The sequence below is a fragment of the Lethenteron reissneri genome, chromosome 35 (assembly GCF_015708825.2).
Source record: "Lethenteron reissneri isolate LAM-NWPU_2019-01 chromosome 35, ASM1570882v1, whole genome shotgun sequence".
In the NCBI taxonomy this organism is placed as follows: domain Eukaryota; kingdom Metazoa; phylum Chordata; class Hyperoartia; order Petromyzontiformes; family Petromyzontidae; genus Lethenteron; species Lethenteron reissneri.
This window is the reverse complement of record NC_083813.1, coordinates 4,784,247-4,791,196: the sequence shown is the minus strand read 5'-3', so window position 1 is coordinate 4,791,196 and position 6,950 is coordinate 4,784,247.

The following is a 6,950-nucleotide window of genomic DNA, read 5'->3' as shown; positions in this document are numbered from 1 at the left end:
GCGTGGCAAGTTGGATCAGCCTCCTCCCTCCCCCCTCCCACCACCTCCTCCTCCTACCGTGCGTCACGGAAAAGTCAAAAGGCAAAACCCAACCGGACGTGCCTGGAATTTCATTTTTTTTTCTCCTCCTCTGCTGACTTGTTTCTTCTTCTGCTTGCTTCCTTGCTTCGTCGTCGTCTTCGTATTTAAGACGTTACAATTGCAATGATAGCAACGTTGTGCTCAGCGAAATATCTGTGTGAGGGGGGTCTCATACAGAGTGATAACTTCACTGTTTTGGGAGTTATTGTGAGGTTGTTTTATTTGATCGCAGCTATTTTGTGATTTCATTGATCTCAACGTTCAAATATCTGTGAGGGCGCAGATAAATGTGTTATATTTTATCAAAAATATTTGTTGTGATTTCAGAGATTTCTACGTTCAAATATCTGTGGGGTCACAGATAAATGTGTTTTATTTTATCAAAGATATTGTGATTTCACAGATTTAAACATTAAAATATCTGTGAGGTCACAGATAAATGTGTTTTATTCTATCAAAGATAATTTGTGATTTCAGAGATTTCTACGTTCAAATATCTGTGAGGTCACAGATAAATGTGTTTTATTTGATCAAATACATTTTTAGTAATTTCACAGATTTCAACATGAACATATATGTGAGGTCACAGGTAAATGTGTTATGTTTGATCACAGATATTTTTGTGATTTCATCGATATCAATGCTCAAAATATCTGTGAGGTCACAGATAAATGTTTTTTATTCCATCAAATATATTTTGTGATTTCATAGATTTCAGTGCTCAAAATATCTGTGAGATCACGCAATATCTAAGACCACAGATAAATGTTTTTTCTTCGATCAAAGATATTTTGTGATTTCATAGATTTTAATGCTCAAAAATCTGAGGGCGCCCAATATCTGTGAGATCAGAGATATATTTCAAATGGTGATCTCACATCTATAAATGCTCAACACATCTGTGAAATCACACAATATCTGTGAGATCAGAGATATATTTCACATTTTTTTAAATATTGTTGTTGCACAATGCATGATTTGTTTGGAGTTGTCTTTGTTAATTCGCTCCTCGTGTCAATAAATGCATGATAGATGAGCATGACAGTATTTTTATTTAAATAACTTAAAATGGTGCGTGTAATTTCACTCTGTGCGAGGAGAACATGACACTGCGCGTACATGTCATATATCCGCACCAATGTTCTCGTTTCTAATGCTCTGTGCTCGTGGCATCTCGGTGTTCCTTCAGGAAATGAAACTGTCAACAAATGCACTGACATGGCTATGAGATGACACGTTTGACACATTTTCCTGAATATTTTTCTATTATTTGTTTTAATATGCTGTGCATCCCTGAAAGCTGTTTTAACTTCACTTCACTAACAGGCCAGGCTACATTTTTTATTATTAATTTATATTCCTAGATTTTTCCATTCATTGTATAACTCAAATGTTTTATTTTAAAAAAATGGCAATTACTGTATGAAAGCAGCAGTACTTTAAACCACATAGACACGATAAAAATGTTTTATTGAAGAAACCCAAAGAGTAAACATTTGCCCAAGCCTTAATTCTCATTATGGTTTATGCTTTCGTCAACCATAAATTATTGCCCACATTGTGTATGCATGGGTCTAAACTGAACAAATCAATCACCAGAGTGTTGGAAAAGGGAGCACAAATAATTTAAAGACATCAGTGGAAAGGTACTTGATAACCTAAGTTATTTGGAAATAACGATAATTAAAGTGACAAACAAAATAGTAATGTAATATGGCATATGCAGACATTACTGTATGGAGCAAGATATTAAAAACAAAGAAAAAGTTGTAAAAAAAATCCATTCATGCTCTTTGTTTTTTTGGTAAAGTCACGTAGGTAAAAAATATATAAAATAAATAAATGAAAAAACTAAATTAAATCACAACATTTCGGAAGCAACACAAGCATCCGTCATTTTTTACCTACGTGACTTTACCGAAAAAAACAAAAAATATGAATCCTTGCAGTCACGAAAACTTCAAATCTAAAATCCATTCAGTCAATAAAGTTTTGACAAATGAGGTCAATTGAAACTAAAATAGGTCGCAACCTTCTGTACTCAACAGAGGTCAAAGCTATAATGATCATGCAGCCAGGTGCCATGCCAACTACCGTACCATCTGTCAATGCGTGTCTCACAAGCAGACTAGTTCCAGGGTTGGCACCGTATATTATTTGTGCCTATTTTGGTTTTATGTTTTTAATGTCTCCGCGTGTACATGGAATTTCAGTTTGGTTTTTGTCAGGAAGAAATTAATTTGTCAATTATAATGAGTGGCAGGACACGAGACTACATATTTTTTACCAAAATAAATAATGTGTTTAATTTATAGCATGCTTCTTTTTTATTTGATTTAAATATTCAATAGCTAGAATGTATTTATTCTTCTTCTATCTGTGACTTCACCGAAAGACCCAAAGAGTAGAATGTATTGTTTCTTTGGAAAACATTAAAAACTTTTCAAATTAAATACTTACGCAATATGTAACTGTTTAACTTTTCTTTTTTAATGGTTTGTTCATGTACAATGTTATTTTCATGAATAAATATCTAAAAACATTACGGTCTCACAATAAAACGTGTAACTCAGAGGTGGGCCGTGAGGGCCAGCAAGGCCTTCTCTGCTGGCCTAGAGATTGTCAGAATCAGAAAATTATATTTTTATAATTTAATAAAAATGTTCAATAATGCGAAATGTATTTTACAAAGTTCGTTCCCATCAGTCTATTAACGTCATTTCATTGCTACTCTTTCCCTCAGTTGGCTGTTTCCAGTGCAGCTCCTAAATTCGAGCTTTTATCCAATCAGATTTTCCACCCTGAGGCCTTCAGAATGTCGAGTGAATCCCCTCTGCTGTTGAAGCAAATGGGGACGATGTTGATTGTCATATTCCTTAACCAATCACATTTCGAGTTTGCCATGTTGGGCGTATTCTTTGACATGCCGGAGCCTTCTAGCTGGCCTAGCCGCCTACGTTAGCATTTTGTGTGGCGTGTCCTTATAAAACTCAACGTTTAACCTACTCACACCGGCTTGTGCCCGCCCTCACAGTCGGCCATATTTGCGGAATACACCACGCCGCCGTTGACCCTGCAGGCCGTTGACCGAGCAACCCAACGTTCCTACCAGCTCCCTCCGCAGGAATGTGTTGTAGTGTGTGGTGCAAGTGTATAGTGCTCACAGCTCTTGCTCCAACAGTCTGTTAAGGCTATGGAGGCGGCTAGGGAGATCATCTTTGTCTTTGCCCCAGGTTGCTGTCCGCTGTGTCCCACGATTGAACGAGGGCAAATGTTTTCAGTTTGTATTTTGCATGCTAACACAGTAATGCCTCAATGAGTCTCGCGATTCCTTCTCTGGAGCATCGTGCCAAGTCCTCGCTGTCGGGAGGTGAAGGCAGACGACTGCTATGTATATTCCAATAAAGTAATTTGGGGGTGTTGCTTTTCAAATTTGGTAATTCGGATCATGGCGCCGGCACGCGGTGGCCTATAGTCTTGCAAATGATGTCGAGGGATTTTTAACGTCTCAAAAATGTGAATGGCATTGAGACTGATGCCCATCGACTAACATTGATGAAACGGAAAGCCAATAGACTAACATTAACAAACGAATGCCAATCGGCTGACATGAAGAAGAATGCCCATAGGGTTACATGCAAAAAAAAATACCCATAGGTTGACACTGGGATGCCCATAGACTAAGACTATGGACATTGTTTTCCCGATGTTAGTCGATGGGCATGTATCATTCATTTAAGTCTGTGCTCGACGATCCAAAAGTGGCTTGTGGGAATTTAATCTAGACTGTGGGAAGTTCTGCAGGTCCTTTTGAATCGGTAGGTTTGGACTCATGTTGACACAAGATATTTTGGGTGGATGGATGAACGAGGGACAGGATTGGCAGCCAGTCGATCGGCGTTGATTTTAATGTCCCACTTATGGTACGAATCAGTGGCATTGAGTTTCGTCTCAGCAGCATTGTTGTGGATTTTGCACGTCCAGACGAAAGCGCAGTATTCAACCACTGAGTATATGTGGACTGAATCTCAGCGGCAGTGCTGTTTAATGAAGCACACTGAAGTTGGCTCACCGCGTAATATATTACTTTACACACACAATCCCGGTAAACATGCTGTATTGGACCAGCATTCGTATTTGCTTGGAACAGTTGGACCAACATTAACCCAACATTCCATGTTTACTGAGATGTAATTTTTTTTGCAATATACTACTGCAACATGACCTCTAAACAGTGTATACAATATGATAGCTTGTATTTATGTTCACATAAAATCAAGCATTTTGGCTTGATTCATTTTATTTTATTATTGTAAGGTTGTGTTTGCTAATAGGAATTTACCGTCGACAAAACCGGGCAAATTGATCCAGGGGGTTACAGAAAACTTTGCAATATAATCCAGCGAAAGTCTTCTCGGCCAGACTGTTGACGTCTCACGTCATACGCACATGCTACAATATGTTCCCGTATGTTTGGCGGGTACTTTGAATTGCTTCTACCCCGACACGGCGCATTTAAAGCCTTTTCGGCCAAGGTGGTGGCGTCACAAACGTTGTTTGACATCATCCTTTGCAGCTCGCAAAATAACGTTGTCCTTCAACCATAATTCACTGCTGGATGAAGGCCTTTCAGTCACCTCCATTCCCCACGGTCCCGCAATATAACGATCCTCCCAGGACGTGCTCCCAGACTGATGCATTCTTTGCTCCATCTCCGTGGTGTACGTCCTCTTGGGTGCATTTCTTCTTTGGCTGCCACTGCCATCTAATTGATCCACCTTTTAGCGGGTCATTGATGCGTGTCAGCAGAGAACCCACCTTTAGTTTCCACTCCAACGTAAATCTAGTTCATCAGACATCATCTCCGATAGTGATGTGTTGTTCCCAGGCCCACTCTTATTAAGTCCTCATGATACATTTGACCTGCTTGCGTGTGTTTATGTCTTTCAAGGTAATTCCAAGTATCCACCTATACATGCTACTTTTGCACATTTATATTTTCGCAGTTTAAATTTGCACACTTTCCATTTTCTTCGTAAGTCTACATTTCTATCAAATTGGGTAGTACGCATTCAAGCATTTAAAGCTTGTAGAGATCTTGTAAATCGTGATAATCAACTCATTTGCATGTGTCTTCCTTGTTTGTTTTACATTCTACTAATAATGCTTGTGGGTCACAATTTATGCAAGGTTTTTTTCGGACTTCATTTTTCGTGACCCATAACAGGCTAACTCCAATGTCGAATCCATAGTCTTCCTAGAATAACAAACTGTATTTTCAATATGTTTTGTATATACGGTTACAGTATCTAATACCATGTATGGTATATAAGTTTAAAGTCGCAAGCTCTATTAGCCAGTGATGGTAGTGTGGAGTTTAGAACTTAAGATGCACATCATACTTTCTGTCCAATAATTTAAAACGCGGTCAAATTAATATGCTTAAGAATCCAAGTTTTACTCTGAATGTGGATATAATATAGCTGATTAAATACTGGCAATATTGACCTGCACATCAGGGCTACTTTAATGTAATTCCCTTCAAATGTATGTTATTTTGACATGTCTACCACGTGGCTTTACCCAAAAACACAAATATGGATCAATAAATGTTCTTGACAACAGGGCAAATGTATGGTGCATGCTGTCCCATTTCCAATCTCCCACACATTCGAGAGCTTGGTACAGTGACTATAGATTCCAAACAAAATGGTTTGCTGAATGAGATGATTGTGCCAACATAAACACCACTTTCCGACTTTCCACTGTCCTCTCTACCAAGGGTTAATGTATTTTGCCATGCCAGGCTATTTGGAATTACATTAATATTGTTGTCAGAGCAATGGTTCCAAAACAGCATTCCTCATCCCTCATTTATCTACTACCAATACAATACACTGTGGTTATGTAGCACACATCCATTCCCAAATGTCAATAAAATATATGGGGGGGGGGGGGGTATCAACGATTATTGCTCTAAACAGTGTCGAGGACTCAAACGTATTCAAATATCAGAGGACTCAAGCACATAGTACACAAACATTGTATTGTTACAAAACAAACTTTGCAGTACAGCAGGGCTCTAACTTTTGCATATGGAATTCATATCACAGCTAGACAATGCAGATTAATGGATACACTTAAGTCCTCATACTTTGGCTGCCTATGACTTTCATACAATGGCATGTGGTCCTAATTTAATGCCCGGAGCCCATACAACAAGTAATAAACCCCAATAGTTGACTGTTTAAAGACCCTGTTGTTTTTATAAAATTATCCAGGCAAGCAAAAAGGACATTAAAGTCATTCTATTACTTTGCTATTTTGCACCTCTATCTTTTCGGAGTAGATTTGTGGCCATCGCTGCATTTTGCATTTTGCAGTGTGCCACAAAAGGTATCTAAACAACCCAACTTAAATTGTAAATCTGAAAACCATGCAAATATTCTTAAACACCATTGTTTAGATATACCTTATAATCAATGTAATATATAAATAGTTACGTAGAAAAGCCTTAATACATCCATGCTGCACAGTAAATTAGCATTTGCTATATCAAGATTACCACCATAATGTCTGTCACCTTAAATAGCATTTGAATTGACATATAATCCAAGAAAAAGCCGATTCTCAGTTGGATTTGAATTTCTTAAAGATATTTCAACTGCTATAAAGTGTTTACCTTCTTTTTTTTTAATTATAGAACATGTATATTTGAGGAATTATAAGAGTGAACCACAGAACGAAGATTATTTTATAAATTCTCAACTCTTACCCACCGCTCATTAACATTGATAAGCATGATATCATTTCAAAGAAAATGAAAAGTAAATCGTTTGTCGTTTTTTTTTACTTTCCGGTCTTGTTCG